The 23,766-nt window shown below is 39.9% G+C and overlaps 1 protein-coding gene across 3 annotated transcripts in view; it reads left to right on the top strand.

Moving 5' to 3' along the window:
- The window catches only part of PCSK5 (proprotein convertase subtilisin/kexin type 5), a 466,860-nt gene that overhangs the window by 16,991 nt on the left and 426,103 nt on the right, over window positions 1–23,766 (top strand). The gene's annotated exons all lie outside the window — the stretch shown is intronic.

Raw genomic sequence — 23,766 nt, 5'->3', positions numbered from 1 at the left:
CAGACACACACACACAAACAAGACAGGATTTCTGTGTGGTTCACCTTTGTGACCCAGTAGGCACCTAGAAGAATTTTCTGTAGTTAAAATGCCCTTAGAGCTGGGTGCAGTGGCTCACGCCTGTAATCCCAGCACTTTGTGAGGCTGAGGCAGGCGAATCACCTGAGGTCAGGAGTTCAAGACCAGCCTGACCAACATGGAGAAGCTTAATTTGTACTAAAAATACAAAATTAGCTGGGTGTGGTGGTGGGTGACTGTAATTCCAGCTACTCGAGAGGCTGAGGCAGGAGAATCGCTTGAACCTGGGAGGTGGAGGTCGCAGTGAGCTGAGATCATGCCATTGCACTCCAGCCTGGGTAATAAGAGTGAGACTCCATCTCAAAAAAAAAAAAAAAAAATGCCCTCAGAAACATTTTCTAAAATGGATAAATGGGAGTGGGCAAAAACAGGCAGGGAGTAAATAAAGCCCGTAGCAGTTGTTAGTACTGTCCACTGAATGTTTCTGGTTCTCTCCCTTGGCTGTGTTATAAGATTGAATTTCCCTATATTTGGTGTTGAGCATGGCCAGGTGACTTCAGTGGGCCAGTGAAATGTGAGCAGAAGCGGCACGTGTCCCTTCATTTACAGTCAGTGAGTGATTTGTGGTGAGGTGCATCTGCCCTGTGATTGGCAAAGCTCCAGATGGTGGATGCTTCATTAGTCTGAGTCCTTGAGGGATGCGATGAGCAGCACTCCCAGCCCAGTGCACAATAGATACTAACATAGGCTAGAAATAAACCTTTTTTGTTTTAAGTCACCGAGTCTCATGGAATCAGTTCACTCTAGTGGAACCTAGTCCATCCTGACAAACACGAAAAGACCAAGCTCCATAGTTTTCTCCTTAGCCTTGTGTGCAGTGTAGACTAAGATAGGTGATCAAAGCAGAGAAAAAGATAGTGATACTCTGGATAATGAACCCTGTGATGTAATAGGAAGACCTTAGTGAACCCCAGCATACATTTTGCTGATTATTCAATTGGTAATTATGTATATCCAAGAAAATAATCAGAAGTCACTTAGTTATTTCCAGATGTGTGTATATGATTCTGTTGTTTAGAGATTTTGCATTTCCTGAAAGAAACCCTAAAGGTGCTAGAGCTTAATTGCTCTCAGAGTTGCTTCTTTGTCCTCACGTTATTTATTGACCTTGCCGGTTCTTTGGATGAAATTTACTCTGTGAGTTCGGATAGACCTGTTAATCACTGGTAAGCTTCGTTAGAAAATTCAGAGGTTTTTTTTTTTTCTCTTTCCATAAAGACAGAAGCTTAATGTGTTGCAGGTTGTCTTTTATTCTTCCCCGTCAGTTGAAAATAGCATGTTAATTTTATACTTCAAAAAATCGTTTAATAGAGAACTCTCCTTCTGCTTGCCAGTAGCCCTTGCTTGTGCCTTCGCGAGGGCCACATTGTGCTTCCAGAATTATGACACCCACTGCTGCAGAATCCACTTAAATTTGCCTTTCCATTCCAAAGGACATTATGCTTTAGTTGTGAGAGAACTGGCTTCACAAACGTGGGTATTGGTTCACTCACTGATTTATGTGATGTGGACACAGTGGGGAACATCTGAGATTTAAAATGTGATGGCCTGAATTTCCAACTGTTGAAATGAATCCAAAGCAGCAGATTTTTCTCCTTTGGCAAGACAGAATTGAAGCAACATGCAGTGATTTGGTTTGCCGGTTTGGGATCTGTTAAAAATCTGAGTAGCTTAAAAATGGGGAGAGTAAAGGCTGCGTAATGTGAAAAATATTCTAAAGGTCACCTGGTTGTAAAGTCGTAGGCAAATTAGGCATCATGAAACCAGAACTATTTTGAAATAATTGATATATTGCATGTGAAAATGTAGGCTTTTTTTTTTTTTTTGGCTAAGATATTCTATTGCCAAAGTAGTTAAAATCTTATTTTGTTCAACCTATTTCTGAAAAGGCAAAGGTTATAGTGAACCCAGGAAGTCTTTCTCCCACTTTCTAGTCTCTCACCTATGGAAGTCATGGCTGGCATTTATTCATTTCTTTCACTTGTGAGTTTTCTCTTTGCCATCGTTCTGTCCTTCAACATTCATTGCAAATATTTTAGAATGCCCACACTATGCTGAGCACTGTGCTAAGCCCTGAAGATGCAGCAGTGCATAATGATCCCTGCATTCGTGGAACTTATGTGCTCATCAGAAGTGTGCCAACTTGCTTCGAAATAAATCACCCGAAACTCAGTGATTTAATACCACAGTCATTGTTGCTTCTGAAGCTATGAGTTGACTGGTAGGTTCTTGAGTTGACTGCTGGGGCCTGGCTGGTCTAGGATGGCTTCACTCACATATCTGGTGGTTGGTGCTGGTTGCTGGTGCGGGCTTGGGTTATGGGAAGTGGTGGGTATCTTCCCATAGTGACAAGAAGGTATCCCAGCAGCTTGAGAGAGTAGCCTCAATGTGCAAAGTGTTTTTCCAATTTCTCCCTGTGTCTTCATATCCCGTAGGTCAAACCAAGTCATATGACCAAGTCTAGCGTCAAGAGGTAGAGATATATATTTCATCTCTTGATAGAAGGAGTTGCGTAGAATTTGTGGTCATATTTTGCAGTATATCAAAGGAGATTTCTAATAATCAAATGAATAAGAAAAAAAGGTAAGTCAGATAGTGGTAAGTGCTATGGATAGAGAACAGGAAAGGAGAAAAGAAGAAGAAAAAAGAACAACAAAAAAGCAGGGAAGGGGAACAGAGACTGGAAATTTTTTTTTTCGATCGTAAACAGGCTTAGGAAGTCTTCTTGGAGAAGGTGGCATGAGCAAATTTGTGAAGAAGGTGAAGGAAAGAAATGAGCCTTAAAGATGCCTGGAGGAAGCACGTTCTGGTTGAGGGAACAGCCAGTGCAAAGGCCGTGGACAGGAGAGAACCCTACTATGTTGGAGGCATGACAAGAAGCCTGGTGATTCTGAGTGAACAAGAGAGTGGTAGAAGATGGGCTGGAGAGGCAATGGGAATGGGTCGGAGAGATGGGTTCAATCTTGAAGGCTGGTGCTTTTCACACTTTCATGTGCATCTGGGGATCCTGTTAAAATGTGGATTCTGGTTTAGTAGATCTGAGATGGGGCTGGAGATTCAGCACTTCTAACAAGCTCTCAGTTGTTACTGCTGCTACTGCTGCTTGTGGTCCTGAAACAATGCTTTGACGAGGAAGCCTATCGGTCTTTGCAGACTTGCATGCACAGTCAGTACTTTAAATTTTCTGAGTGAGGAGGGAAGCCATTAGACAGCTTTGAACAGACATGTGACCCGTTCTCTACTACATGATGACAAAAGGTAATTGTTGAGAATGTGTACATACATACACATAGTATAAGGAATGACTACAGTCTGTAGTATGGAGAACATTGTCTGTTCAGCTTGCCATAGTTTCAGTCATCTGAATATCATTTCCTCTACAGAAAGTTATTTTCCTCTGTTCTTTTGGTAAATGACAAAGGGACCTAGCTCTGGACACCTCCTCACCCCACTCTCATACCAGATCCTTTCTAGAATGAACCTGCTCTCTCTCCTTGCAGTCGCTCAAATCCTGATTTTTTGGAACTCTTCTTAGCCTTTTCTTTCTCTGATCCTTAGCTCCCTGACTCAGGTGGCTCTCAATCCTGGCTACTTGTTTCAAACAACTAGGAGCCTTAAGAGACACCTTCAGCGAGACCAGTTAATTGGGTTTGGGTGGGATCTTAACTATGCAGCCCGGATTCAGAACAATGACTGGGCACATTCTTCCTCAGCACCTGGTATGCTGGCTGTTCCCACAGAGCTCAGAGCTTCTCTTTCCCAGAGGAGTCCACTCTCCCTCCACTCTGGTCTCAGTCTTTTCTCATTTCATTACCATCAAAGCACATGAATCATTAGCTTATTTTCAACCCTATTGCATTTTGATGCGTTGGTAGTCAGATTTTGGTTAATTACAATCATTTGCACTTGAGATAGGGGATGATCTTTACATAGCTATACATATATGAGTATTTAAATATTTGTTGATGTTTAGTGTCACATATTTGTGCTTTTTAAAAGTAATCGATTCTGTAGAGGCCCCGTCCACATAAGAAATCTCTAAGTAAACTTCAGGGTCTTACTCAGGGGATACTGGGAACATGGGCTACAAAATCATTTGTCTCCAGGCTGCATATTTATGAGATATCTTCCAATGAGTTTTTAGATACAGTTTTGTTCCCTGGCTGGATTGAAATATAATGTCCATTTGAAAACTTTCATCTCATGTCTCATTACCACATCTCACTGCTTCTAGTACACTAGGAGCTAATACACATTGTGCATTCCAGAACTATCTGGTGAATAGCATAGTTGTATTTGGAGGTTACATGTAAATATTGAAATAAATAAGCTACAGATTTTGGCATTCCTTTTTTTTTTTTTTTGTAATACAGTAGGAACCTAATATAGTAATACAGTAATTCCTACTGTATTACAAAAAAAGGAATGCCAAAATCTGTATATAGAGGTAGCCTGGGCTCTATCTCAAACTTTTCAAGGCCCTTCTGACACTCTATGTTATTCCTTAAGATAATGCTTTTTTCTCCCCTTTTAATCCAGCCTATATGTATATAGGTCTTATTTATAGGTCCAGTTTGTTCTTAAATGATTTATAGTTTTCTAATCATTGGAGGAAATAAAACGAAAGGCAGTGCAAAATGTTATCTACAAATCGTGTCACATATTCGCTGTATCATCATGTACCTGGAATGACTTGGCTGTGCATCATTAACTTGTAACAGATTTAAACTAATTATTAACTCAACCAGATGGATTTACTTGAGTGTTATCATAAAGGGCTCTGAGATGTGAGAGTATGACGAAGTTCCATAAAATTTATTGCTTGAATCTTGTTGGATTCAGTGTTTCCTTAAGGCACTGCCTTTTGCCCCCACAGCACCATGTCAGATTTGGTTGTTACTTACTATTAGGAAGAGTGTGTGTAAATTAATATTTGTCTTGAAAGAAATGCCACTTCCAACAGTCCGTGGCTTTAGAGGAGCCCTAGTACTAGTCTCCTAAAATATAAATGACCTTTAGGTAGTTTTAGAGGACCCAATGACCTAAAACCCAATGATGATTGGGTTTTAGAGTTGGGAGCAAGAATGTCACCTGGTCCCCTCATCGTAAAAATGAAAAAACTAAGTCCCCTTTCAGTATGGAGAGAACACTGAACTGGTATTTAGCAGACCTGAGTCCCAGTATCTTCAAGTTCTGATTACGAAAGCAACTCCTGAGAGTTGCCTCATTAATAGCATAGTGAAGCTTTTCTATTTCTCAGGATCCTCAGTAGGATGTATATATTTCCTTAATAATTCTTGCGAATAATTTTTGTATTTATCAGGGCCTGTGTTTCTTTAGGACATACATGTGTGGGGAAGATTGGTCAAGGGAGTTAGCATGTATAGGTATATGGCATGTAAGCAAATAATTCAATTTTAGAGGTAGTATTTTTTTCCCTAGTTCTGTGAAAATCTGGCTTTTTATACTCCTTTCATTAAACTGCCTTGATAAGAAATGATAAATATTCCACACTTTGATACAGCAAAAGGTGTGAGGAATAGCTTACAGTTCTACCTTGGTGACTGTTTAGGAATAAGGTAAATGATTGATTGAATGGCTAAAGCATGCCCATCTTGGTCTGTCCCTTGGAACCAGAGAACTCTTTCCTAGGGGAAGTTAGAAGGCTCAGTTTGGGGAGGCGTGCATAGTGATGGCTCTTCCAAGTAGGAATCTGACCGTGTTATAATGGGGATGCCTTTACCCATGACTGCAGTGCTCAGGGCCGGCAAGCTAACCTTGGCTTTCCTTGGCTGATCCTGACTGTATTATATGGTTTGTGAAATTGTGTGATGAGGAGTAAGTTGCTGCCTCCATCATGTTGAGCAGCCTGTTCTGTTTTTGGGTCTGTAGAAGTTATACAGTAACCAAATCAATAGAATAGAGACATATCTGCATATCTAATGCAGTCACTGTTAAGAATCAAAATTAAAATGATACATTTGAAGTAGGAGAAAGTACTTGTGGCTGTGGGAACCATTCCCCACTCTTGGTCTCTTGGTCTTTATCACTTTAATTTCTTGGGGCTTTAAACCTATTTTACAACTTAGTGACAGACTGTTGGCATGTTAGAACTAAGAGGCAGGAAAACTTGTGAAGCCCTGTTCTTCCACAAAATTACCTACATGTATTTGAACAATGCAAATAAAACAGTCAGGCAATATCTGGTGTTTGGAATATTAAGGTAATTCATGGATTAATTTTCAGTTGTGTAGAAACCTCTGATGGAAGCTTAATATATATTAAATGTACTTTTTCTTCATTTATACAGATATGAGGAATTGTCCAGATAAGTATAAGTCTTGAGTTACTACAAAAATCTATAAATGTTGCAGTGATTCTTTTGGTAAAACACTGTATTGAGTTTATCTTTTACATCAACAGTAAGTACTTAGAATGATGGAAGAGAGATACTTAAAAGTCAATCTAGTGGGGGAAGTTACATGTTCTTAAACATCACTTCTGACTTTCTATTTTATGGATACAAACATTTACTTGGTAGGCATAATGGTTATTTAAACTCTTTTTTGGGTTTATTTGACATATATTTAAGACTAAGCAAACTGCCGAGATAAAGGTCAGTGGACTTTTTATGTTAAGAAAGAAAATTCAAAGCTTGGCACTTTAAAACTAGGCTCAGAAATTGTTGAGATAAAGATATGAATCTTAAAGTTAATCAGATCAGGGTTCAAACTTTAATAAAAATTGAAAATATGACTCCAAGCACCAATTATGATATACTGTAGCATTTAGCCTATTTGGGTTTAATATAGTATGATGAAAATAGCACTGAGCTTGATGTCAGAAAAATCTTGTTTCTTTCTCTTGCTATTAGTATAAACTTGGGTAAATTACTGAATTTTGCGGAACCTCAGTGTTATTATTTCAAAAATGGAGATTATAACTTATTCATTCTGTAAATGTTTACTGGGCAACCGCTCTATCCCACCCACTGTGATAGGTGCTGGCAATATAGCGGTGTGTTTAAAGTAAGGAAATAAATTGCTTGACCAGATAGAGAGTAACTGGGGAAGGCAATTTAGCAGAGAGGTCAAAGAAGACTTTGACTTCTGAAGAAGTGATATTTGAGCTAAGATCTAAAAAACGAGAAGGAAGTAAGAAGCAAGAGATTGAAAAAAGGAAAATTCCAGGCAGATGGGGCAGCAAGTACAAGAGTTCTGAGGCTGGAAGGAAGGCCAGTGGGTTGCTGCATAGTGAGTGAGGGTTAGGGGGAGGTGTTAGGGGATGATATTAGACAGGTAAATGGGAGCCAGAGAGGATAGCCCCTTGGGTCCAATAAAGGCATTTTTGATCTTATAAAAGTAACAGGAAGTAATTGACAAGTTTCCCAAAGAGGTGATGTTACCTTACATAAAACAATGTAAGGGAAAGCTCTTTAAAGATGAGAAAAGCAGGGCCGGGTGAGGTGGCTCACGCCTGTAATCCCAGCACTTTGGGAGGCCGAGGCGGGTGGATCATGAGGTCAGGAGTTCGAGACTAGCCTGACCAATATGGTGAAACCCTGTCTCTACTAAAAATACGAAAATTAGCTGGGCATGGTGGCGTGTGCCTGTAATCCCAGCTATTCAGGAGGCTGAGGCAGGAGAATTGCTTGAACCCGGGAGGCTTGCAGTGAGCTGAGAGGTTGCAGTGAGCAGTGAATTGAGAGGCTGCAGTGAGCTGAGATTGCGCCACTGCACTCCATCCTGGGTGACGGAGGGAGACTCTGTCTCAGATAAAAAAAAAAAAAAAAAAAAAAGATGGGAAAAGCCTATGAATATAAGCAGTTAATATTGGTGTTACATAGGATAAGACAGTAAGACAAAGACACATGGCCTGATAAGTTATTTATTCTGTTTACAAGGTTGTAAAACTGTTGAAGTGGACAATCACGTATGATGCTGAAACACACAGATAATCCAAAACACTTGGCATTTTTTTGTGTGTTTTGGGAACAAGTGTGTGTGAAGTGAGAGGCAGCAGATCTATCTTGGTGATATTTTAATTAGGCTGATACTCAAATTGTTGTTGCTTTGAGCATGATCTGCTGAAGAACCGTGTGTCACCTGGGAGCTAGCATCAGGTTCAATGTTTGCCCTGAGGCAGCTCAAAGAGTAGATGGTTCATTCATGCAGAATCAGGATTTATAGTTCATGGATATCATGGGCAGATAGTATCAGTAAAACAGAACCCCAAGAGGAGACGTTGATAATTTAATGCAAATAAAGCCTGGCTTTACACATTGCACGTATCTGCTGATACAATTGTAAAGATTTTGGCATTACTTTATTCATCTTGCTTGCGTTTGATGAACTCCTGTTAAGCCTGAAAAGAATAACATTTTTCTACTAAGATATCTGTTGAGATATCTCAACATTTTACTTGAAAAGAGGAAGGAAAATTTAGAGATTATTATTGGTCCTTCTATTTAGGAAGTAGAAGCTAAGAAGAGCATTAACCTAAAGTAGAATATGGCAGGACCTAATGGTTATGGGAAGACAAACTTTTAATTTTTAATAGTTACAATTATTAGTATGCATGTCACCTGGGAATTTTTAGTTCTGAAATTTTACTCACTTGGTTATGAGGCGAACTGAGTTTTCCTCAAGATAGTTTCTCATAGGTAACTATACTTCTTCTAATACTGTGAATATTATTAATGTTTTTTCATTATCTTCTAGAGTTGAGTTTGGATAAAACTCTTCTTGAAATCCCGTTTTATTTTAAACATAGGTTGGGCCCTTAGCATTATAAAAGAATAAAAATTAATATAGATTGGGTGGGTATATGCAGGGTGGATTGGTGCTTCATCTTGACTGCACAGGTCAGGAAGGACGATAATGTGCTTGCACCCTTTGTTGAATGTTGCTTCATCAACATGCTTGGTGACCTCCTTCTCACCTCGTAGATTGAGCTGGCTGAGCAGGTGATGACTAGATTCTGATTCAGTTAGGGTGGGGCTAATTAACATGCATTTCTGCCAAGCTCATAGATGCCAATGCTGCTGGTCCAATGCTTCTGGCCCCAGGGCTACACTTTGAGAGCCACTGATTTATAGATTTTTATTACTGATTTCAAGACATTTGTATTAGGTGTTGTATGGCTGATAGCACTTAGGAGACATCAAACTATACACAGCTTCTCATCTTTGTTTCAAAATTGCCAGCCGTTTTTTTTTTTTTTTTTTTTTTTTCAGTTTACAGTAGTTCCAAATGACTCCATCATGTAGCATAATCGTTTATATTTTGTTGTGACTAAGATGGTCATGTTAGTGGAAAGCAGCACTTTACTAGAAGTGCTGAAATATTTAATTTATTTCATAAAAGGGAGGCTTTACATATTGTAAATGATTCTCAAGGTTGCTTTTTGCACTGTATAGTTCCAAATGTTGATGTGGTTGCCATGGCTTTAGGGAAATTCTTCAACTGAAGAACATCAATTTGATCATATATTTTAATCTGAACAAATAACTTCTTAATGTTTTGCCTTTCCTTTTGCATTACCTTTCCAACTAGCTCTCTTGATGACAGGGCTTTTCTCTATAGAGTTAAAAAAATCAGGTTTATTGAGGTATCATTTGCATGCAGTGAAATTCACTGTACAATTCTGTACATTTTGACAAATGCATATGGTTGTATAGCCACCACCATAAGAAAGATATAGAAAAATTCCTTTGCCTCGAAAAATTCCTTAGTGCTGCTGTGTGGTCAGCCTTTTGCCTTACCTCTCACCTCTCACCCCTGGCAGCTGCTAATGTGTGTTCTGGTGCACCTTGCCTTTTCCAGAAGCTCATGTAACTGGAATAATACAGTAGGCAGCCCTCTGAGTTTTGCTTTTTCCTTTGTTGTAATGCATCTGAGATTCATCCTTGATTAATTAATCAATAGTTTGCTCCTTTTTATTGATGAGCAGTATTACATTGTATGGATGTACCGGTTTATCTGTTCACCAGCTGTAGGGCATTGGGTGGTTTCCAGTTTTTGGTGATTATGACTAAAGCTGCTCTAACAGTCATGTACAAGTTTTTGAGTGAACGTTGAGTTTTTATTTTTCTTGGGGAATATACTTAGGAGTAGGATTTCTGGGTTGTATGTTAAGTGAGTATTGAATTTTATGTGAAACTGCCAAACTGTTTTCCAAGTATTCCCAACAACAATATGGAGTATTCCACTTACCCCACATCCTCACCATTGTTTGATATTCCATTTTTTCCTTTTATTTTTATCTGTTTTGATAGGTGTGTGTCTGTAATGTCTTTAATTACTATAACAAGCCAATAGCTGCCAACAGTGTCTAAACCTCAGGAACTGTAAAAATAGGGCCCATCCTCACATCTGCCTAGATGCAGAGCTTCACATCTGGTTAAAAGCCTTGCCCACTTCCCCTCTGCCATTATCCACAGATGCTGCTGCTCTTCCCCCACTCTGGGCCCACTTTTGTGGTCACCACCGTGCAGGTGCTAACTCTGCCAATCCTTAGAAGGACTCAGATGGGAACAAGTGAACAAATAGCATCTCTGGGCTGGGGGTGGTGGCTCACGCCTGTCATCCCAGCACTTTGGGAAGCCGAGGTGGGTGGATCACCTGAGGTCATGAGTTCGAGACCAGCCTAGGCAACCTGGTGAAACCCCGTCTCTACCAAAAAATACAAAAATTAGCTGTGTATGGTGGCACATGCCTGTATTCCCAACTACTCAGGATGCTGGGGGAGGAGAATCACTTGAACGCGGGAGGCAAAGGTTGCAATAAACTACTGCACTCCAGCCTTAGAGATAGAGTGAGACTCCATCACACACACATACAAAAAGAAACATCTCTGAACTGAATAGCCATTAGCAAAGATACAGGGGGAGCTTCTCCTCCTAATAGGGTTTTTAAACTTGGAGTGACAGGGCCATAAGCAGCCCCAAGCTAGACTCTATTACATGTTTTTTGTTTTGTTTTGTTTTGTTTTTTAAAAGGTGGGGTCTCTGATGATGGTGACTTACTCCTTGTATGAAAATTAATTCAAGATGGATTAGAGACTTAAATGTTAGACCTAAAACCATAAAAACCCTAGAAGAAAACCTAGGTAATACCATCCAGGACATAGGCATGGGCAAGAACTTCATGTCTAAAACACCAAAAGCAACGGCAACAAAAGCCAAAATTGACAAATGGGATCTAATTAAACTAAAGAGCTTCTGCACAGCGAAAGAAACTACTATCAGAGTGAACAGGCAACCTACAGAAGGGGAGAACATTTTTGCAATCTGCTCATCTGACAAAGGGCTAATATCCAGAACCTATAAAGAACTCAATCAAATTTACAAGAAAAAAACAACCCCATCAAAAAGTGGGCAAAGGATATGAACAGACACTTCTCAAAAGAAGACATTCATACAGCCAACAGACACATGAGAAAATGCTCATCATCACTCGCCATCAGAGAAATGCAAATCAAAACCACAATGAGATACCATCTCACACCAGTTAGAATGGCAATCATTAAAAAGTCAGGAAACAACAGGTGCTGGAGAGGATGTGGAGAAATAGGAACACTTTTACACTGTTGGTGGGACTGTAAACTAGTTCAACCATTGTGGAAAACAGTGTGGCGATTCCTCAAGGATCTAGAACTAGAAATACCATTTGACCCGGCCATCCCATTACTGGGGATATACCCAAAGGATTATAAGTCTTGCTGCTACAAAGACACATGCACACGTATGTTTATTGCGGCACTATTCACAATAGCAAAGACTTGGAATCAACCCAAATGTCCATCAGTGACCGACTGGATTAAGAAAATGTGGCACATATACACCATGGAATACAATGCAGCCATCAAAAAGGATGAGTTCGTGTCCTTTGTAGGGACACGGATGCAGCTGGAAACCATCATTCTCAGCAAACCATCACAAGAACAGAAAACTAAACACCGCATGTTCTCACTGATAGGTGGGAATTGAACAATGAGATTACTTGGACACAGGCAGGGGAGCATCACACACTGGGTCCTATTGTGGGGAAGGGGTAGTGTGGAGGGATAGTATTAGGGGATATACGTAATATAAATGACTAGTTAATGGGTGCAGCATACCAACATGGCACATGTATGCATATGTAACAAACCTGCACATTGTGCACATGTACCCTAGAACTTTAATAATAATAATAATAATAATAATAATAATAATAATAATAAAAGGTGAGGTCTCTTTCTATCACCCAGGCTGGAGTGCTGTGGTGATGAGAACTCGTTGTGGCCTCAAACTCCTGGGCTCAAGCGATCTTCCTGCCTCGGCCTCCCAAAGTGCTAGAATCTATCACATGTTTTTAATTTAATGCTCACATCTTCTCTGCTCTGAATCTTCTCCTTTAAGAATAAAATGGGTTATTTAAAATGCTATAGAGCTCAAGGCCGGGTGCTATGGCTCATGCCTGTAGTCCCCGCACTTTGGGAGGCCAAGCTGGGTAGTTTGCCTGAGCTCAGGAGTTCAAGACCAGCCTGGGCAACATGACAAAACCCTGTCTCTACTAAAAATACAAAAATTAGTTGGGCATGGTGGCACACACCTGTAATCCCAGTTATTCTGGAGGCTGAGGCATGAGAATAGCTTGAACCTGGAAAGCAGAGGTTGCAGTGAGCCGAGATTGCACCACTGCATTCCAGCCTGGGTGACAGAGTGAGACTCTGCCTCCAAAAAAAAACACACAGTAACAACAAAATTAAAAAATGCTATAGAGTTCAAAATAGCCTCTGTTTACCAGTATGAAAAAATGTTGGCAATTCTGAATCTGATTATACCATACACATTCAAATACATATTTTCTAAATTTTTTTTTGAGGGGAGAGAGAGCTTTTGGAATCATTAATGGAAGGCATAAAAGAATGAAACATGCCGGTTACATTAGTTTTAAAACAAAAAAGTGATTAGAGATTTTTTTCATTTAAGCTTATTTTAATTAACTAGGTAGGAATATTTAAATGGAGATTGCAGGATTCAGAGTAAATGTTTCTATTTCTGCTGAATGAGATGGATGAATTGGAACAGTAGTTCTTCACCTTGACTGCATATTAGAATCACCTAGATGGTTTTCAAAGAGAAAAGTACCGATGCCCTGGCCTTAACTCAGACCCTTAAGTCAGAATCAGAATCTCTGGGGCAGGTAGGCGGGAGTCAGGGGGTCGGTCCTTTGGCATGAATACTTTTTAAAGTCCCCATATAATTCTAATGCATAGACAGCGCTGAGCATCACTGAACCTAAAGTGAACATATACTGTTCTAGGCGGTAATTCTAGCAATGTTTTCACCTATAAAAATATGTACTATTTTCTGTTTGTTTCCATCTATGTGGCAATGCTTCCGGTTCCTGAGATGACGGTACAGAAAGGAGTGCAGACCCCATTTTCAGACATGTGTTCTTTCTCTCAGCCTCTCTTGGGCTCTCTGTTTCATTTGTGTGCGTGTGTGTATGTATGTGTGTGTGTATGGGAAATGTGTGTCTTAAAAACAGGTGGGATAGCTTAAATATTAAACAATAATTTCTGTAAGTTTCTCCAGAAATTACTTACAGATGGGTTTTGAAGAAATTTTCTTAAGAATAGCTGACTATAAATAGCAGTAATAAATGCTCTTATCTGAGGACTGGAGTACATGGGTTATTTTATATTAAGGATATAATTACTCATTTTGGACAAAAATGAATTGAAGAAAATAACAGCGTAATGTCATTGCCAGGTCATTCTTAAATAACTGTTATAAACGTACTGTAAGTTGAATGTTGAACCCAGTCCTTATCTGTAGTGTGCTAATATGAAAATTTATTTGAGTACTCTTGGGAGAAATGTTCTAATTCAGTAGAGGACATATATTTCAAACTCACAGTTGACACCATGGGGTTGGCAGAATCAAGTCAGGACATTATCTTCATGTCAACAGGGACTGTGTTTTGTTCACTCTATCTACAGTGTCTTTGGATCATTGCTTGGCACATAGTACACACTCAGTTAATGGATGAATGTCTGATAGCGTGTAAAAGCATTGGTAGGGTACAGAAAATGAAATTCAACCTTTGACAGAAATATAGATTTCTATCGTTTACATGTACATTTAAAAAATTAAAGTACAGACTGGAGGAGAACCAAGTTAAAAAGAGTTCCCAAGGATTATTTATTCTGCTAAAGTATTCTAATTTTAAGCTACTTGATTAGAAGTACATTGCCATGGGAGGTCATGGTGTCATGGAGTCCATCCCGACTCCACCTTACCTGGAGTTGAGATGTGTTATGTTCTGGGCTCCAGGTCTTCTGGGGAGACGTTACAGATGGCTTGTCTAGGGGAAGTAACCTGCAAAAGCTTGTTACGTGAGAAAAAATGGAGAAACTTTGAGGTTTGGCCAGAAACAAAGAAGACCCAGTAGGGATCTGTTGGCTGTCTGCCATGTAGAAGAGGGATGATGCTATTGGGTTGTTGCCTTGAGTAGTCAGTGGACCTAGGCTAATTATTGGGAAAAACTTTCTAACAAATGGGCTGCCCCAGAAAATGCAGCACCCTAGCCAACTGGAAGGAAGGATTTCTGCGTCTAGTGGGGAAGGGCAGACTAAAATCTTATGAAGGTATTTGCCAGCTCTGAGATTCTGTGATTTGCTTTGAGGCAAATCTCATGTCCCTTGTGAATAGTTGGACAGACCATCAGATTTTCACATGAACCTGGGAAAATCTGGTGCTTATTCAATTTGCTGTGTCTTAAGTTTCCTTAGTGAAAATGTTGTATCTGTTTCTGACCTGCTCAGGATTCGTAATCAAGATGTTTTTGATTATCTGCTAGTAAGGTAAACTATGAGGACTTAAATTCTTCTGTACTCTATTCAGGTGGCTTTAGAATAAAATAACGAGGCCTCATATTAGTGAGGGCAAGGAGGTGAGACAGGTTGGGGATACTATGTTAGCATACCCATGCAATTGAATGTGGCTCTACAAAACCCTTTGAGTAAGTTTTAAATAAAATCAAGGTGTTGTACCTGGAAAAAGCATAGATTTTTGGAGTCAGGCTGACCTGGTTTCAAATCCTGGCTTGGACACTTCTTCACTTGGGCATATTACTTAACTTCTTTTAGGGTTAGAATCTGTTTCCTTGTGCATAAAATTAGAATAATTCTCCCTCCTTTGGAGGGTTGTTGGGAAAGTTAGACATACTATAGGGAAAGCATTCAGGAAGTGGGAATGTTGATTGGTAGTCATGTTAATTACACAGTGGCTTTGAATACATAAGCCATTTACTAGTTCTATTTATCTAGGTAAATTGCTTCATTTTGGACTTCAGTTTATTTTGAGGATTAAACAAGATCAAGATTATGTGAAAAAAAGTGCTTAGCAGAGTACCTATATTGCTATAGCTATATTGGTATAACTGTTTGGAAGCTGATAACCAAATACCTGAGGATTCCTGAAAATTACAAAGAATAAAAAGGCACCAAATTCAAATGGTCATTTCCTTTTCTTACGGGTGTCTCCTGAGGTACTACTTCTACCTTGTGTTAGGTTCCTATTGCTGCTGTAACAAATTACTACACACTCAATGTCTTAAAACAATGCAAATTTATTATCTTGCAATTCTGGAGGCTGGAAGTCCTAACCAAAAATTGAGATACTGGCAGAGCTGTGCTCCTTCAGGAGATTCTAGAGGAATCAAAGTCTCCTTGCTTTTTCTGGCTTCCAGAGGTTGTCTGCATTCCTTGGCTTGTTGGCCCCTTCCACCATCTTCAGAGCCAGCAGCATAGCATTTCCAAATCTTTCTCCAGTCTCTGCTTCCATCTCTTTCTTTCTGACTTCTGCTTTGGTTATCACATCTCTTTCTCGAATTGCTGCCTCCTCTTTTCTTTTTAAGGACCCATGTGATGTTATTAAACCCCATCTCAAGATCCTAACTTAATCATACCTGCAAAGTCTCTTTTGCCATAAAGATAACATATTCATAGGTTTTGGAGGTTAGGATGTAGACATTTGATGGGGAGCACTAATCAGCTGACCACATACCTGCATTTCATAGAGATTAGACATCTGAAATTATAGCGATTATACATCTTTCCTTGAGCACCCTGATTTAAAAATATCTATACTGTAGTGATTTTGCTCTGAATTAATGAACAGCTCAAAGCTGAGTCTGAACCTGAAGGAATTTAGGAAGGAATCGAGGATTCTCTGAATGACTGACTTAAACCTAAAGTCGAAGAAAAATAGCTTTTGTGTCATTGTGTGGCATTCTGCAACAGTAGCCTGTTGCAATAGCATTTACAAATCTTTGGTGTTAGGATGCTGTGCTTGTTGGAGTCAGGGTGGCATGGTTTCAAATCCTGGCTTGGACACTTTGAGGTGAAGGTATGCCTTAAAGATACTTTATTGCTGACATGGAAACACTAATGTAAGTTCTCTGGGGTCAGCGGTATAACCAGGTATGAAGGCCAGGATTCTTGCCTCCATCCCCCGCCCCCAGAGAAAAGGAATGAACTCTCTCTTACTCTTGGAGATACTTGGCAATCTCTTTTTGCATCTGCTCAAAGTAGATGGAAATATTCCTAGAAAATATCCCCTCTCTATACAACTCTTAGAAATACAGCTTGCTGGACAGCGATTGCGATCTCTGGGTAGCTGTAGTTTTAAGTTCATCCTTAGAAACTTTGTATTTCAAACATCTTTTAGAGTAGTGAGGAGCATATGCTCTGGAATTAGGCTGCCCACCATCAATCTTAGCTTCATCCTTGAACTGTGTGGCTCTGGGCAGGTTCTTACACTCTGTGAGCCTCTGCTGTCTCATGTGTAGACCCGGGATGATGATAGCCTGCTGATACTGTTGTGAGGCCGCAGTGAAGTAATAGCTGGCTTATACTCCCTAAATATTAGCAGTTCATCAGATTGCTGCATTCCCTTGACTTCTGACTTACTATTTTAAAGTTAATAGCCTTGTTATAAGTATGATTTTTGTTTAGTGATTTGAAGAAGTCATTAACTGTGATGGGATGAGGGAGGGGACTGAGAAATATAAAGACAGACTTTGATGATTATGTAGTTATTGGTGATATATTCTTAATTTCAGATATATTTTTTATTCATTCACCATTTATTTACTAAGCATAGAGCATATGCCACATTATATGTCAATTATTTACCCAAAAAGGGCTATAAAAGAATGAGCAAGAAACTTTCCCTAAAGTTTAGAGACATGCCCACTGTTATTTTGAGTTCCTCAATGCCAGGGGCTATTCATTCATTGCTTTATTCTACTCATTTATTGAGTGTGCCTGGCACTGTTAATAGGAGCTGAGACTAATCCAGCAGTGAATAAAATAAAAATTTCTGCCCTTATGGGGCTAACTTTCTAGTGGGGAAAGACAATAATAAATGGGTCACATAAAGAGAAATATATATGTTATATGGGGATAAGTGTTATGGAGAAAAATAAATCAGTGTATGGGGTATGCCAGAGGGGCAACAGTAACTTTAAACTGGATGGTCACAGAAAGCCTCCCTAAGAAGGTGGTCTTTGAGAAGTGAGGAAGTGAGTTCTAGAGATTTCTGGAGGAGCATTTCAGCTGGAAGGAAGGAGGTGCAAGGGCCCCAAGATTGGGAATGCTCTTGGTGACGAAGGAAAGCAATCGTGGCCTCCTTCTCATGGATTCTCCTTTGAATATTATGGAGTTTAGAACACAGAAGGCAAGTAGTTATAATTATTTTAACATTCTCACATTTAGCCAAGTGCTAAGGAAGCATCACACTTAAATTGTAATGAAAACAGTATCTCATGCACTGCCTCTGTAACTTTCTGTCTAAATCAGAAATGAGTTTAACAAGTAGAAGTTTCAGACTTTTCAGTTTTGAGTATTGGAAAGAGGTTGGTCAACAAGAACAATGGTCTTGATGACTTGGTTCTTCCCCATCTCACCTGAGCAGGTAGGAACAGGTAGGTGTGAGCTGCAGGACACATTCCAGCTCCACATCGTGGATTCTTTCATTTCCCAATCTCTAAGTCACTCTGTGGATTGCAAAGAGATAATCAGAATTCAGAAAAGGGGAATTTATAACTTTTTTGAAATCACTGGTTATTGAGGTATAATTTACATATCCCAAATGCAGCCATTCCTGTATATAGTTGGCTGAGTGTTGACAAATGTACATACCCAGTGGTGTGCTGGTAAATAGTTAACTGGCTCTTCATAGAGAAAAGATAGCCCTAATTTGTGACCTTCGCCAGTTTTTTGTGATGTAAATACTTCTATCCTTGTTGATGTTAAGTCATCAACCTGCTGTCACTGAATAGGGTGCTGGGAAAAGATGTGTTTGGATGTTGGAAGCTGATGAGGAGGAGCTGTTTCCAGCACACACCTTTGCACTTATTACCAGTGGGATCACCATCATAATCAAAATGCAAAACATTCTCAGCACGGGGCTCCAGGCATCTTCCAGCCTGTTCCGACTCCACACCCAGGCTATCACTGATCTGTTTTCATTCACTATACAGTAGGTTTATCTGTCTTAGAATTTTATGTTAATGGAATCATATAGTACACACTTTTTTCTGTTAACATATTTTGAAATGTATTCATGATTGACTGTTCCTCTTGTTTTCCATTACTGGGTATAATTCTATTATATGCCATATGATCTTTATTTTATCCTATTGTATTCTATTTTATACTTTATAAAAATAAATTATGGTACATATATTTTTTCATTCACCTATTGATGGACATTTGCATTGTTTCCAGTTTGGGGCTACTATTAAGAAAATTCTGTGAACATTTGTGTATGAGTTTTGTCTAGAAATAATGTTTTAATTTCTTTTGGGCAAATACCTAGAGACAAAATGTCTAGATCATGAAGAGAGTGTGTGTTTCATAAATGGCCAAATGGTTTTGCAAAGATGTTGAACAATTTTATACTCCTATTAGCAATATATGAGAATTCTCATGCCCGACAATCTCATTAAAACTTGGCATTGCCTATCTTGTTAATGTTAGCCGTTCTAGTGTGTGTGCAGTGCTATTATGATTTTAATTTGCATTCGAGCATCCTTTCATGTGTGTATTGGCCATTTGTAAATCTTGTTTTTTTTTTTTCTCTTTTTTTTTTTTTTTTGAGACAGAGTCTTGCTATGTCACCCAGGCTGGAGTGCAGTGGCGCGATCTCGGCTCACTGCAAGCTCCGCCTCCCGGGTTCATGCTATTCTCCTGCCTCAGCCTCCCCAGCAGCTGGGACTACAGGTGCCCGCCACCACACCCGACTAATTTTTTTGTATTTTTAGTAGAGACGGGGTTTCACGGTGTTAGCCAGGATGGTCTCGATCTCCTGACTTCGTGATCCGCCCGCCTCGGCCTCCCAAAGTGCTGGGGATTGTAGGCGTGAGCCACCACACCTGGCCATTTGTATATCTTCGTTCATGAAATGTCCATTCCAGCTTTTGCCCCTGTGGTTAATTTGTTTGTAGAATGAAGGTAAACTACTTTTCAAAAAGGAGGTACAGAATTTGGAGGAATCTATAAATTGAGGAAGGCAAGAGGGAAAACCAAACAGAGAAGCAGCCCAAGAGAAGTGACAGGTTCCTCAAGGGGGCCACAGTGCTGGTGACCCCAGTGCTTCATAATTAGGTGACCAACTGTCCCTATTTCAGCACTGAAAAATCCTGTGTCCCAGGAAATTCCTTAGCCTTGGGTAAAGTCTCTGTAGGGGTCGGTTAGTCACCTTTCAGAACTATGTACGAGGAAGCTGCAAACTCTGTGTCATTAGACTGGTGAGGGGTTTCACTGCATGCTCAGATGAAGCCGCCAGTGGTGAATGATTTCTAAAAGGCCACACAGCTCCTCAGGGGCAAAGCCAGTGTAACATGTGGATCTCAGCTCTCTGTTCAAAAGTCATCAGCTTGCTTGTGATACGACAATATAGGAACATTGGGAAGGTGCCCTCCTGCTGCTAGAAAAAAAAGTAAACCAAAAACTTCAATGATTATTTTTTCAAAATAACAGGCTCTGTGAACTCATTTATTTGGTTCAAGTTTTAATTTTCTCATCAAATGCAGTTGTCCCTGAAAGAACTGAAACATTGAGTCTGCCGGTCATTTGTTAGTATAGAGAATACTTTACAACGCCTTTCCTAAGAACACACTTTGGTTCTAGAAAGGATAGAGATAGGAGAATTCTCGGTGCAAGGGTGACGGGCTACCACTCAGGAAGAAAAAGCACAAAACCTTGACAGAATCAGGAACAAGAGATGAAATTCATTGACTTAGAGTTGTGTATAGAGTTGTGTTAGTGTGTGACTGTATAGAAGAGGAGCTTTAGAGGGCTAAGAGTGAAGAAATTATTCTCTCTTTCCTTTATGTAGCTAGCGTTAAGGAAAAGGTTGGGCTTTGCACTGTTTGCTATTGATTTTATACTTCATATACTCCTATTGTTTCTGATTTATTTATAAGATATCCCTATGTTAGTTATATATTGCTTCTTGTTTTAGTCCTTGCTGCTATTGACTAACGTAACCACCATCAGCTTTTATTTTACATTACCCTGGAGAAGCTAGATAGAATGCCTGCTTATAGATAATATCACTGCTCTTTTTTCATACACTGCCTTTCTATTGAATAACTTCCAACATGTTGTGACATTTTGCTCCTTAATATTTATTAAATGCCCAACAGTATGCTTGGTGCTGTTGAAAGAATACAAAAGATAATTCTCGTCAATAAGGAACATGCATATTAATAGATGAGAGACATAAACATGCTTTTATATATATATATTCCTAGAAGGTGATAGATTATTTTGTTTAGATGGGGCAGAATAATTGAACTAAGGCACTTTACTCTTTAACTGTTGTCTTGCAAACAAAATGAAACAAAATAAATGGTAGAGATGTCTCAACCCACAACTTTCAGAACTTTGGAAGAGTTGGCACTGCAGTTAAGGTAGAACTAAACCATTTTTGCTGACATTAGCCTTGATGTGATAATTCTTTGATACTCATACTAGAGATATTGAGCTGCATGTAGCTCTACTGTATGTGGTTTTAGTAATTTAAGTATTCTGATATTTATTTATTTATGTATTTTATTTATTTATTTTTGAGAGAGAGTCTTGCTCTGTCACCAGGCTGGAGTGCAGTGGCATGATCTCGGCTCACTACAACCTCTGCCTCCGTGGTTCAAGCAATTCTCCTGCCTCAGTCAGCCTCCTGAGTAGCTGGGACTACAGGTGTGTGCCACCATGCCCAGCTAATTTTTGTATTTTTAGTAGAGATGGGGGTTCACCATGTTGGCCAGGATGGTCTTGATCTCGTCACCTCATAATCCCCCCACCTCAGCCTCCCAAAGTGCTGGGATTACAGGCGTGAGTCACTGCACTCGGCTGGATTCTGATTTTTAGGCCATTCATTCAGCAGTCTTTAGTGAGATTCTATCCTGTGTTGAGCCATGCACTAGGAGCTGGGAATAAAATGGTGAGCAAACAGATGTGTTCTATCTCAATAGAACATATGGGTTGATGGGGACACAGGCATTAAATCAGTAATTGTACTAATTAAGGTATAACTAGAGGTGCATACTCTTTTGATTCTATTAATATGAGATGGTATAATTAATGACGCTGACCTCGCCTGGGGAGTTTTGGAAGACTTCCTACTTGAGATGAGACTCAAAGTATGAGGAAGAGGAGTTCAGTTGGAGAGGGTGGAGGTAGGGGAGGTGCCACGGGTGGAGGGAGCAATGAGGGTGACACAGTCAAGGAATGGAAGGAAGTCTGGCATAGCCAGTGTATTAGTCCATTTTCATGGTGCCAATAAAGACATACCCAAGACTCGGCAATTTACCAAGGAAAGAGGTTTAATGGACTTACAGTTCCATGTGTCTGGGGAGGAAGGTGAAAGGCACGTCTCACATGGCAGCAGACAAGAGAAGAGAATGAGCGCCAAGCGAAAGGGGTTTCCCCTTATAAAACCGTCAGATCTCTTTTTTTTTTTTTTTCCGTCAGAGTCTCACTCTGTTGCCCAGGCTGGAGTGCAGTGGCACGATCTTGGCTCACTGCAACCTCCACCTCCCGGGTTCAAATGATTCTTCTGCCTCAGCTTCCTGAGTAGCTGGAATTACAGACATACGCTACCATGCCCAACTAATTTTTGTATTTTTAGCAGAAACAAGAGTTTCGCCATGTTGGGCAGGCTAGTCTCGAACTTCTGACCTCAAGTGATCCACCTATTTTGGCCTCCCAAAGTGCTGGAATTATAGGTATGAACCACCATGCCAGCTGATCTCTTGAGACTTATTAACTACCATGAGAACAGTATGAGGGAACCCACCCCATGATTAAATTATCTCCCACTGGGTCCCTCCCACAACATGCGGGAATTATGGGAGCTACAATTCAAGATGAGATTTGGGTGGGGACGCAGCCAAACAATATCAGCCAGAGTACAGAAAGAACGCTGGTAAGTGTGATTTGAGGTGAGGCCAGAGAGAGGCTGGGCCAGACCACGCAGGCCCCTAGGTCAGGGGAGGAGAATGGTCTATTCAGTGAGTTAGATGAAGCGTATGGAATAGTTCCTGGCACAGTGTGAATAAAAGTTTAATACAATATTATTATTCTGATTTACTTTTTAAAACTAGATTATGAAATATTATTAATTGTTGACTGATACTATTTATTTTAAGGGCAAAGGGAATCCACTAAAGGATTTTAGGCAGGGGTAGGACATAGAACACAGCCGGATTTGTGTTTTGAAAGCTTCATTCCAGCTACTGTGTAGAAAACAGATATGAGAGGGGTTGTTCTGTGAGGATCTTCCTTGCGGAGATTCTGTTTCTTTCCATGAGAACTACTGTATTTACCAAAGAGAGCTCTTGACAAAAGTTACAGGAGATGAAAACTCTAAGCTTCTTGGGATTTTAAGGTTTTCTTGTAAAGGATTATGCAACCGCTCCTGAATTCTACCCTTAGTCCTCTGGAATCTTAAACTGGGCCTGTAAATCCCTCCTTAAAACACTCCTGGAGCCTGGGGCTGGCATCTGTGCCCTCTTCCTCATTGTTCGCTGCTGCTTCCGAGTCCAGGATCATTGAGATGAGAAGCTTCCCCGCCTGCATTCCCCACTTGTTTTCAGAGTCCAGGATTTCATCTGTGTAGGTCAGAGCAGTTTCCACTTGAATAAAAAATGTGAGACGTAGACTCTCTTTCAAATCTTAATGATGAGACATTTAATTACTGTGTAAAGCCCTAGTGAGGACATGATTTCTAAATAGCACAGAAATCGAGTGGGATGATGGTTGAGAACGTGATGAAAAGAAGGGAATGAGAAATGAAGCTTTTATCTGGAAAAATTAACCTGGGCCAAGACTTTTTTTTTTTTTTTTTAAATTAGGAAAGTTGAACTTTTGACTTGTCCCAAATGGAAAACTTCCTGATGATAGTCATTATTTTAGGGCAGAGCCATGGATGTCCTGGAGAAACAGCTACTATAGTATTTGCCCAAAGTATGTGAGCATCAAAGAATGGAATCTGGGTGCTGCAGTGGTCTTGGAAATTAACTAGCCCCAAGTCCAATTTTATAGAACAGGAAACAGAGACTTAGTGTATGTTGTTTAGCTCTGGTGAGTGTCAGCTGGAATCAGAACCAAGCTCTTCTGTCTTCA

Source organism: Rhinopithecus roxellana, chromosome 16 (genome assembly GCF_007565055.1).
Source record: "Rhinopithecus roxellana isolate Shanxi Qingling chromosome 16, ASM756505v1, whole genome shotgun sequence".
NCBI classification, from domain to species: domain Eukaryota; kingdom Metazoa; phylum Chordata; class Mammalia; order Primates; family Cercopithecidae; genus Rhinopithecus; species Rhinopithecus roxellana.
This window is presented reverse-complemented; position numbering and strand designations above follow the sequence as displayed.